Genomic DNA, 12,932 nt, shown 5'->3' with positions numbered 1-12,932 from the left:
AATTATGGAAAAGAATCAGTATTGAATCTTCCTTCTGTCTCCTAGAAGACAAAGGGAGCAAAGTGAAAACAAGGAAAACCACAATGAGCAGGGTTTAGTGGCTGTCGGCCTATCACTGGGCTTCATGAGATCATACTCCTGTTGTAGAAACTACTGCGCTAATGCAAACAACAAGATTTTGTGTTTTGTCAATCCGGGCCTGGTTCCACTTGTGTCTGTTTATGAATCGAATTAGGGTGTTAGCAGTTGGACCACAACCGGACTCGATGGCCGCATCCATGGGAGGTGAGATAATCAATCTTGCCAGTCAGAATAGCTCCCCCCAGGATTGTAACCAGAAAATCTCATTGAGAAAAACTAATAGATCTAGATGCGCTGCATGCCTTGGATTTGAGATCTATGAAATAATTTTGCGATGATATCAACAAACATGACACTAATAAGGTAATGCACAGCCAGCTAACGCTCTTGACTTACAAGCTGGATAATCTTGGACCTTGTCTTAAACTTTGATATAAATCTTCCTGTGCCCCACGCCCCCAAATGAACAAGTTATTGAATTATTTCCGGATCTGATTTTCCGTGGTACCATATGCAGCGGCAGCAGCCTTGGTTTCACAATGATTTGCTGTTCCTTTGGAAGTAGTTCGCTGACCTTTTGCCACTAGCCTCTCACATTTGGAGCAGAACTGTAAGACAGATAATATACTGCTACACAACATGATTGTTCACGTGGCAAGAAGCCTACCACATACAAAATATCTATGGCCACTGTTGAGAATTTAATGCTGCAAGCATGCCCTAGCGAGCTCGTGATTTGCCGAGCAGATATAATAATGGAGTAATGCTATCCGTTCGGGGTAAGGTTGGTGGGTTTGGAGGAGATGCCAGCTTGCTTCAGTAGGTATGGTTTACAAGAACTTGACCACAGAGCACATAGCAAATCGCCCATCTTTTCTTGGAGGCCTTTTAACTGCTCATCTGACGATATCCCACCAAATTTGAATTGAAAATGCTATCTCCTTTGTAGAGAGGTAATAAAAATGATCATCTAGGGCTTTGCTGTGCTTGGGGAGGCAATACTGCCAGGCAAAAGGCTTGGCCCTGTCATTTGTTAAGGATTCTGAAGAAGTCCGCCAGTCATGCCCATTCGCTATGAGGCAACGCCCTATGGCTGAATAATTTGGTGTGCGGACGTGCACGCGCGGACACAAGATGCAACAATTGAGATTTGGGAGATATGATAGTGGATCCACCCTCCATTTCTTTAGTCAAATGAACCTGTTGTATTTTTATTTTTTTAATTAGACAGTATAGTGGTATTTGTAGGTCAATTTTGATTCATTAATATTAAGTTTTCAATCTTGTCGAAAACATATTAAAAACAGATTAAAATTTATAAAAATGGCATCCTCTTGTCTTCAAGTTAATACATGTATACTTAACAATTTAAACCAAGTACCCCTTAGGTAACGCGGGCGTTCTTGCCAGCAATGCGTTGCGAAACGGTGCTAACTCTCACGGCTTTTGGCATGTTCATCATCTTCTTCTCTAAATTCTTAATTATATAATCAGATAGGCATTAATTAAGGAGTGTTTTGTCCAAGCTAGCAACATGTGTTTGTGTAATGAGTTAGGAATTAATCTATGACTTTTTAGCCTTATAATAGGACTCTATATTCCTTGACGAAATATACGAGGCTTGCAACTTCAATTCGAATTTGCTCACGCTACCTTAATTAAATAATTGAGATCAAAAGGCCTATGGGGGTAAGCTACATGATGCTATTCATGGAAAATACAATACACTAAGCAAACAATAATAAAAGAAAATTATGTACATGGGATGATTGTCAACCTCGTCAATATTTAAGATTAATCAAGCCATGCTTGAAAGAGAGAGAGATTGTTGGAGTTGTGCGATTCAATCACTTAACGCGTTTTCGTGCTTCAGGTTTTCAAGATGGTCTTCTCACGTGAGATCTCTCATTGCCAAGTCCATAATATTTATGGAGATGTATAATTCATTATAATGGCAAAAATGCTGCTTGACTCGGGGACATTTATTTTCTACTTCACTTTCTTGACTATTTACATTGCCGAAGTCAACCCCACCATCGTCTTTGCAACCCAATTTGCAAGTAAATTACTCAATTTCCTGCCTACTTCTTTCCCTTCAAGCCCCATGAAATGTCAATCTCATGCATTGCAACAAGAAGAAGTCAAGAGCTTGGTTCAAGGGTTATGTTGAGTGGGATTTGGATTCCTTGAAGTATAGTGGGTGCTTTTCAATACAAAAAGCAAGCAATCTGAAGTGAAGTGAAGTTTAGGTGGGTGGAGGATCTTGGATAAAAGGCATACCTTGATGTCAGTAGGAACTTGTAAAGGGAGCTAGAGAGCAACAAATTAATTTATCAAGGCCGAGAGAAGGGTTTTTCTTTTCTGTTTTTTTTAATAAAAAAAAAATTGCGGTGATAATGTTGTTTTCGACTTTATAATGATTAAAGTGTTAGATGGGATTGAACATGAACATGAACATGAACATTGAATAGAAGTAAGGCTTTGTTTGGTAGAGATGTTAAGTGCGCGGTTTGCCGTGCTACCAAACCTCTGTTATTGTTTTTTTATTATTGTTGAAAATGATGTCGTTGTCATCATGGATTCGAGTCCAAGACTTAGAATTGCAGTTCCCTATATCTTCACCCTCTTTTGGGTTGAAAATGTTTTCCTCCTCTCTTTTTGTGTTTTTGTTGCTTAAAGAGTTTGAATGATTCTGTGTCAAAGTTACAGAACTCTAGGGTGGTTGAAAAGGTCTTCAATTACAGCAAAGCAAGGATCATGATTGGCCCTTTTCTGTTCCGTGAAATCAAATTAATTCGTTCTTTGTTGTCTTCTCACTTTCTACCTAATGTTGCGATCTTGCTTGACAAGCTGTATGCACCACCCATTCCAACACTGGTCTGCTAGTGTTTCTCGACAAGTCCTCAGCAGGAGCTTGACAATTTCTTGTGAAAGGGACCAGTACACACCAATTTTATAGGGTCTTGTGTTTGCTTCTGGGATGAAAAGGAGCAGGGAAAATCCTGGTTATACTCTCCACTTTGAAATCGTCTTCTTCAATTTCTTAGCTACAGCATCATGTTCTCTACCGTCCCAGGTTAATTTCGGTGCAGATGACATATATATTTCCTATTTTCCACAGTAATCAACAACACTCGACTGGATTAAAATATAAGAAACGAAGTTATGATGAAAATCTTGTCATTTGGGTTTTTTTGACTTGTTGAATCCAAGAGATATCACGAAGATTGGATGTGATGGTGATTGCTATGGCCAGACTTAGTCTTACATGACATATTGAGGTATAAAATTCATGATTTTCGCCTACAATCTAATTTAATTTGATATTTTTTTAATTAAATTAAATTAAATATTGATTCGATAAAATTTAGTTATTTTAATTGACTGGATTAATATTAAAAAAATAATAAAAATATCTTATCTAGTAATTTAAATAAAAATATTAAAAATGTTAAATATTAAAAATATTAAAAAAATAATAAAAATATCTTATTTAAATAAAAATGTTGACTGGATTAACTATGACATTACCCTATGATCTAGTAATTTAATGGCTGAAATCATTTTCACCCGAATAAGGTGCGACAACCATGTACAGGAATAAACCTCAACAGGTCTCTGTTTTCCTGGTTTGCAAGATGATCACTTTCAACGTAGAAAAAACAACACGTAGACATGGGGAAAGGTCAGATCTGCTGCACCCAGACCGACCATCAGTTACATACCTTCTACTATTAGATACCTTTGAAGTCTTTCTTCAAAGGTCAAGCCATCCAACACCTTCTACACCATCCTTGGGAGCTAGAATGGACGGTGATGGGGAGAGATGGTGATGCACGATCCAGTGGGCCATCTTTGTGTTTCTTGAATATAACCTTTTCTGTTGCTGAAGATGGGCGCCGATCTTTTCAGATTTCAAGCCATCAACTCACGATTGAGTTAATCTTGAAAGGTGGTTCTCAAGAATCAAGGTTAAATCATAAAAAAAAAACTTATAAATAATTTGCAATTAACACATTTAGGCTACTCTTTTTTCTTTTTTCTTTTTACAAGGTTAAAAATATATTTATTTTAAAAATTTATAAAAAATAATAATTTTTTTAGTTAAACTCGATTGAAAAGGCAGTTTTTATCTATGATGATAATATATTGAAAAAAACTACACAATAATATTAATTTTTGAACTGATACTCATGCCCTATTATCTATTATCTATGGGTATTAGAAAATTAAATATTTTATAACTTAAATATTTATAAAAACTATTTAAATTTAGATATATATATATAGAGATATTTATATTAAAAAAATCTATATAAACAAATATATTTAAAAATATAAAAGGACTCATCTCTCTATATTTTATCTCCGTGGACAACACAAGACTCAATACAAATATAAGACTTAAATAAGATTTAAAGAATATTTAAATCTAGATAATATCATTTATTCTCTCTCTAAACACATATGTTGACCTTTTATTATAATTCTTTATTCCCAGTCACCTGTATTAATATTATATTAAATTAAATATCACAATATTTTTCTTGGAGGTGTCCGCAGGCCGCCAAGTACTTCGAGTCCAGTTTTACCAGAATGTGTGAAATTAAATATTATATTATTATATTAAATTAAATATCACAATATTTTTCTTGCAAGAGGATTTTTTCAAGTCTCATCAAATAGAATTAAAAGGCTTCGTAACGCTGGGACTCAAACATAAGTTTTTTCAACGTCCGCAGCCTTCAACGCAACACGGAGAACAGACCATGAGCATGAATGATGCATGAAACTCGTTATACTGCATTGCAGTGCGGTGCGGTGCAGTTTCCATGTCTCCATGCGTGACTAGTACTCTGTATGGAGTCATGTGGGAAAGAAATCGCACCACCATAATGAACACGCACCCAAAGACTGCGGCCGTGTTGGGGTTCAAGACTTCTTAACACTTGCTAATATTATTAAATGCAGCCTGCCCTAGCAGGTCAAATCAGTGATTGATCTTATCATGTTTTAATTTAAATCATGTTTTATGTCAAATTGATTTAGTTAATCAGATTAAAAAAGAGCTAGATGTATAAAATATGTCATGATGAGATATTATTGGCGTTGCTGGACCCCAAGGCTGCCAACTGGTGAGGTCAAGGCTAGTTTCTTTAAAATATTTTTTATTTAGTGTTATATTAAAATAATATTTTTTATTAAAAAAATCAGTTTTATATTAACAAATTAAAATAATTTAAAAATATAAAAAAATAACTAATTTTTTAAATTTTAAATTTTTAATGTAATTTTGATATCAACACATTAAAATATTCTTGGTTGACCTCTTAGTGTTTTTATTCAATTATTTGATCTAAAATATTCGTTTTAGTTTAAACAACATGAAAACACACTGTTTCATTCAATTATATCATTGATTGACTCCTTAGTGCTTTTTTTATCTCAATCGTTGGTTTTAAATATTTTTAATTTTATTATGCTAGTTTCTTTAAAATATTTTTTATTTAGTGTTATATTAAAATAATATTTTTTATTAAAAAAATCAGTTTTATATTAACAAATTAAAATAATTTAAAAATATAAAAAAATAACTAATTTTTTAAATTTTAAATTTTTAATGTAATTTTGATATCAACACATTAAAATATTCTTGGTTGACCTCTTAGTGTTTTTATTCAATTATTTGATCTAAAATACTTCGTTTTAGTTTAAACAACATGAAAACACACTGTTTCATTCAATTAAATCCTTGGTTGACCCCTTAAAGCTTTTTTCATCTTGATCGTTGGTTTAAAATATTTTTAATTTTATTTGGTTTTAAATATTTTTAATTTTATTATTACTTGACTCTTGAGCTTTTAATTTCCTCAATTTCATAATTATTTCCAATTGAATTGGGTCTTCAAACTTACATGTTTTTTGCAAAAAGTTACTCGATGTTAATTTATTTAATTTAATCTCTAATTATCTTCTAAACTTTAATTTCTTGCAACTTTATCCCTGATTTCATCCAATTGAGTTTGAAAAATTAAATATGATCCTTTAAAATTTTAATATTCTCAATTAAGATTTCAAACTTATTTTTTTCACCAATTAAATCCCTATTATAATTAATTTGACCTATTAAAAATCAGATTAATTCCTTATATTTAATTAATTCTTTTAATTTGACTCAAATTAATTTGTAAACTTAATTAAATCTTTAACTAGACCAATAATTAAATTAAATTGGCTTATTAAAAGTTTAATTAAGTCTTTAAACTTAATTTTTATGTAAATTCATCCGATTATCATTTGATTTAACTTTAAATCTGTATTTTCTTTTAATCTTAAGTTCTTTAGGATACAATTAAGCTCTCAATTTTGTTCATAATCTTGGTTTGGTTCTTGCATGGGTTTAAAACCTTTCTCAGCTTATCTATCTAAGTTGCCAGTCTTTCTTCATTTTTGTTTTTTAATTTTTTGATTAATTTTTATTTAAAAAATGATAATTTTAGGGAAATTCAAAATTAGGTTATGACATGAGCAATGATGAAAGGATAAAAATAGTAGAAGAAAATCAAACTTAAGTGGCAATATATATTATGTGTGGACAGTTTCCTAGTAAAGTTCAATCTTTTGAAAAAATATAATTTAATTATAAAATAAAATCTAAGATATGGATTTGGTTGTAAAATACAAGAAATTTATTTTAAAAAGGGATGTTGGATTTGAACAACGAATTGAAAATACTGCTAGAAGACAAATATGCTTAAATTGCAAAACACACGGGAGCTTTTGATTGTGATTTTTGCCATGGGATGGGAGCTTGGACCGGCAGACACGTTGTGCCCCCTGAGATGGAGGTGGGGAAAAACACAACAACATAGGAACTAAGCTTTGCGTTTGAACATAAATAAGTCTTTGAAGGGCATGATGGCGTTTGAGCCATTCCTGAACAGTAGTTATAACTTCTGCTGGGGATGATTTTGATGGTCCTTGTGAAAGAAAGAAAGGAAACGGTGAAAAAGAGTGTGAAGGTAGGTAGGTAGGTGTTTTGACCAGCCCACAGGAGGAATTTAAGTGAGAAAAAACAAAAAGGAAAAGGAAAATGAATGAAGCAAGCGTCAACGGCATCATCTAGTTGAATGGAAGACCATATCATGGTTATAAAAACTAGCAGGGCTGGCGGGTTGCTATGACAATTGGTTTGCTTGAGACCCGGTTTCATTTGGAATCTAAACCGGTCTGAGCAAAAATAAAATAAAATGACTAACCTAGTAAAAAATCAAAGTTGACCTGATGACTTTGTAAAATCTCGATTCTTAACTTGTTAACTTTCTTATATATATAAATATATATATATGTAAAAATGATATTCTTTTAATCTTAAAAAATAAGTTTTTGATGAAGCAAAGTGTGAAGGTAGATACGAGGTTTTGCCGTAAAAGAATTAGGCAAGCATGAAAAAAACCATGCAGCAATAAAAATCAAGAAAAGAGTTGACTTTACATATATTTTTGATCGCACGTACAGTGCCCTAAGCACTCACGTCACCACTCTGTTTCTATCCATCATTCTGTGTCGTGTTCTGTGTTTTTTGTCTGTCGTCGGTGCCCATTGCCTACCGCGTTTCTTTCCTTCTTCCCTTTTTTCCTTCGCCGAAGGCACTCCCTCGTACAATTCACAATAAATACCGACAGTTGCCTTTCTCTGCTCTCTCGTGTTTTCCAGCTATGCTTGCTTTGCACACCGGCTCGTTACGCTCACACCGCTGCCTCACCCCATCGTATGAATTCTTGGTTCCGTGAATGCAACAGTTCATATACGTATTAAATTGTTGTTAAGACTGGATTAAAATATATTAATTAATGAATAAAAGAAACCTTATTTAGTTCAAACTTGTTAGATCCCGACTGCTTCTGCGGATTCATTCTAAAAGCCAGGGTAACACTAGAAAAAAAATCAATAAATAACATTGTTTTAATAAAAATAACTTACCTGAATTAATTTGACGACCCATGGTTTTTTCCAAATTAATTAATTATTAGAGATGTAAGTTTTAAGCTCCATGATACCTTTACCTACAGATTATGTGATTCGTGTAAGCAAACCCATAACAAGGAATATTTAGGTCATGTATAGAAAGTTGAGATATCATGAGTAATAATTTGCATAAAGTTGGATGAATCTAGAGATCTTGATTCATTGTCAAAGTTTTCCATTCATCAAAAGATCTTACAAGATCCACATTCCCCCACCAAAATCTATATAGTAATTAGTAGAATTAAAAAAAAAAATGTGTGGCTCATCTCTTCCTGATCTCCATGTTCAGTGGTGTCCATCTAAATTAGGGTTTATGATAATGTAGCATGCATGAATGACATATTGAAAAAGCAAATTCCAAAGGGCACTTGGGCTGTCTTCATTGGATAAGAAACATCATATTAATTAAGAAGGCCACATATGGGGACAATTATCAATTACCATATGAAATTAAATCCTCAAACTAATTATATATTCTAATTTCTAGCTACCAGCTACTGTCAAGGGATATGTCTGTCCAAATGTCGGGTAATGTTTGCATCACTCGTACCAAGCTAGCAGCACCATGCACATGGTCAAATACCCATTTGACACATTGAATTTCCAAAGGATTTGCTAGCCTCTCCCCCCTCCCCACCCCCTAGCTTGTACGGTACAAGGTACCCATCTCGATGTTGTTTAATTTATACATGTATGGAGATCTGTAATGACAGTTGTAAGTGACAATGCATTGTCTGATTTGTTTACGATCATCATTATGATTATATGTGTTCCTGATTACTATTTTTCTATTAAATAAAAACAACCGAGGGAGTTGCTTTTAGGGTTTGAATTTGACTCTATCCACGGGCTGGCTACAAAGGGTTCAAAGAAAACAACTGCTTTGAGAACAAGGTTTTAGTAAATTTATATCTTCATGGCAAACGTTGGCAAAAAGTAGAGCTTGATGCTCAGAAGATGTGCTTAAACAGGTCATGTATTGAAATTAAATCTTGAATCCAAGATCTTTACCTACTAAATTAAGTTTGACAACATGGCATCACGTTTGTGGTCAAACTTTTATGGGGCTAAAGGCTAAAGCTTAGAGTTATATATATATATGGGGTATACAATCGAATCTAAGTTCTCTATTTAATTCTCTCCTTTCCCACCTGAACTAATCTCAAGGGGACATTGATTTTACATTAGTGGTAGAATGTTAAATGTGAGCAATGGGAGATGAGATGTAAATGTATTATTCAATGTATATATCTCCATAAATGCTTTTATGAATATTCTATATTTTTATAGAATAATCTTATAACTTAGATATTCATGAAATATTTATATTAAGTGTCTTATAAATTTTTTAAGATATATCTTCTAAAAGTATATATAAACAAATTGCTCTAAGATTATAAAAAAAACCCAAGGCTAAAAAGCTAAAGATTTTTTTAAAAAAAAAACTCATCTTTTTAACTTCAAGTCTACCATAACACAAGGTATAAGGAATATTTAAATATAGAGAATACTTATTCTTCCTGTCACTTATACAAACAGTATATTAATTTAAATTTTACAATGCTTTATTTTTAGAGTTTTATATTTATTCATTTAAAGGAAATTATAGATTTAAATACATTCATGATCCCTTGAAGTTAATAATGCCTTGATGTCAACCAATCCTTGATTGCTTCTTCTCCTCTTAATGCATGGTTGAGCTATCACAATTGCGGGAAGAATCTTTGATGATATATGAGAACAGCTGTCAATACACTCAATGACCTAAATCCAGATTTTTGTTACAAACATGTTTACTTAGTATTTAATTAATTTCATGTTCTTGCTGTACACTACTTTCCGACACATAAATATAGTTTATACTCTCCTTTAAACGGTTTTTATTATTTTTTTTGGCTACGCGTGATGTACTTTGCATTAATATTAAATAAATGTTAATCCAAATCTAAGCCTAGAATATTAATTATGTGTATAGGAGTGAAGTATAAGATATGAAACATTTCTCAGATTTGATGCTTGCTTATTGTAGATTGAAAGTCAGAAAATCAACGTGTAAGCACCATAGCCTTAACTTAATATATATAGTATGACGATTTCACTAAGGCATAGTTTTGAAAAATAATATTGATTTGTGCATGCTAGGTTAAGGGAAAGAAAAAAGGGTTTGAGACTGTTCTTGTTTAATTTGATATTTATTTGTAGATATAGTTTATTATAACATAATTAATATATGTGGGATCACTTGATCACGTACGTAATTAGGCATGGTAGCATTCAATTATATCACTTTCTTATATGATTATGATTAAGACAACACCAATTTTCATGGGGGTACCAAAATCTTTCTAACTATTAAAGAAGGTTCTATTTCTATAATTCCAAAATTAGAAAAATTAAGAATTGTAATTAGCTAGTGCTAATTACATATGTTATCTTAATAAAAAGAAATTAGGAAAGAAAGGAACTTACTAGTAGATTTTTTAGAATGTTACCCTTGTTTTGAAACCACAACTTTCAAATTAAAAATGTCATCAAAAGCTCAAGAATTTAATTATTTTTTTGTAGTTGAAATTGTAAATTATTAGAAATAATTAAATTTAACAAAAAAAAAGAAGAGGAAACCTAAACTATTGTTTGATTCTTATTTATGGATAAAAAAATATATATACAAATTCATTTCATAACTATTTCTAAAAAATATTTATTTAATATTTTTTTTAATTACATATATTTATATTTTTTATTATTTTTATATATTCTATCTCGAGACATTAAATAAACACTAGCTGCGAGCAACATGAACCCTGAAAGATATAGTTAAATTAGTTAGGTCTTGAGTTTACTATTCAGAAATTACCAGTTCAAATCTTATAAATCTCAAAACCACTAAAAACTTACATGTTTATTAATTTCAAGACACGTATGATTAATTAATATACATATAAGCTTCTCTGAATATTCATAATAATAATAAATAAATAAATAAATAAATAAGGGGCAACATAAAACTAAACATAAATTAAATTTAGAGGAATAACCGTAAAACTTCCATAATTGTATTTATTATTTGTAGGGTATAATTAAGGCAGTGTGTTATATTGAATCGTTCCCTCAGAATACATGCGCACAATCCTCCTAGTATAATAAAATCTTGGGACAGATATTATTTTTGGATTTTAAGTGCCCACCACCAAAAAGCTCTATTGCTTGTGATAATTAGTATTTTAAAGACTAAACTAAAAGCAAGGTTCAAACTTTACAAGGACTTTTTGTTTGTATTAGCCCATCAAGAATCCCTCTTTTGGGATATTCAATCGTCAGCTAGCGGATCATTCAGGAAGAATGCATGGAAGTTCCCGTCGTGATCTCGAGCTTTCACTCCAATACTAGCTTGCTGCAATAAATAAAATTTTGAACAATTCATCCAAAATATCCCACACGCAATCTACCAAATCCACCCTAATTAATATTCTATCCAAATAAATTTTTTATATATATATTTTTACGTGTTTTCGGATGATTTTATTTGATGTATTGATAAAACAATAAAAAAAGTTATAAAAAATATTTTAATACAGTTTCAGTTGACAAATACTTTTAAAAATCACTCTAAAAAACAATATAAAAAACACACTTCTTTTTCATTCTAGTTAGAAAAAGAATAGTTGAAAATACTGATTAGTGGTAAATGAAAAGCTTGGAAGTTAAGCAAATAACGGTAGTGATGACTCGAGAGATATAGATATATATAGTTCAATGACGTGAGAGCTGAGCATATCCTGTGTATAAAAGAACAAGTCCAATCTCTCACTTTCATGTATGGGAGAAAAGTAAGCTCTTTTTCTTGGAAAATGTCTGGTGTTTTTGTCTTAGTTTTGCTTGAGAAAAGGGTAAAATAGAAGAAATAACTCAACATTTTCCCTCCATCAAAACTTCATGTTACCTTCCATGTCCAACGAAGTAAAATCTGGGATATTAAATTTTCTTGTTTGTTTTTTCTTCAGAAATTCTATGATAATCAAACTATAATTATTGTACATTTACAACATACATACAAGAGAGATAGACATAAAGATAAGAGCATCATAAATATATTTACAGTATATTAAAACAAATATTTTTTTAGGGATAATCATAAAAACACTTATATAATTAATTTGATCTAAATTTCACATTCCCTCCATCCCCTTATAAATTACATTTTATACTCTAGATCAAACATTAAATAAAAAACATAATTTATAAAACCATATAGAAAAAGTGAAATTCATATCAAACAGTAGAAGGGTTCTTGTAATTATCCTTAATTTTTTAATAAAAGAGATAATTATTATAAAATTTTGGTGCGATAAATGTTTTTTTCTGTAATTATACTATGGAGCAAATTATGATATATTGGATGAGTTGTGTGAAATGACTTTTATTGATGAAAAGTAAGCTCGTTTCCAGGAAAAAAAGTGATGTTTGTCTTGGTCTTGCTTAATAGAAATCACTCGGCATTTTCCCACAGCATAGAACAGAGATCATCCCACATTCCAGCATCAAATTCGATGCCACCCACATGTCCCCAGATAACGTCCAAGGAAGTAAAAGTTGGGATGATAATCTTTTTTATTTGTTTTTTTTTAATAGCCTAATTATACTAGAAAGTTTTATGCTAATTAAATTGTTACTATTGTCCGAGTTGATATGCACAATGTTCAATATCCATCGTTTACTACTGGCGTACCTAAATCCGTTTGCCCCACTAATTAATTATGTTAATTTTTATGTTTTAAATTTTTTTAAAAAATTATTTTTTATTTTAAATTAATATTTTTTTA

General features: G+C 31.4%; 1 long non-coding RNA gene across 1 annotated transcript; it reads right to left on the bottom strand.

Moving 5' to 3' along the window:
* Positions 1 to 7: 7 nt before the first annotated feature.
* Positions 8 to 1,154, bottom strand: LOC105142336 (uncharacterized). Its single transcript, XR_845544.1, has 2 exons — positions 478 to 1,154; positions 8 to 215 (listed from the first exon to the last, which is right to left on the bottom strand). It is a non-coding gene; the product is annotated as an uncharacterized LOC105142336 (long non-coding RNA).
* Positions 1,155 to 12,932: the final 11,778 nt, after the last annotated feature.

This window comes from Populus euphratica, unplaced genomic scaffold (genome assembly GCF_000495115.2).
Source record: "Populus euphratica unplaced genomic scaffold, PopEup_1.0 scaffold140.1, whole genome shotgun sequence".
NCBI lineage: Eukaryota > Viridiplantae > Streptophyta > Magnoliopsida > Malpighiales > Salicaceae > Populus > Populus euphratica.
This window is presented reverse-complemented; position numbering and strand designations above follow the sequence as displayed.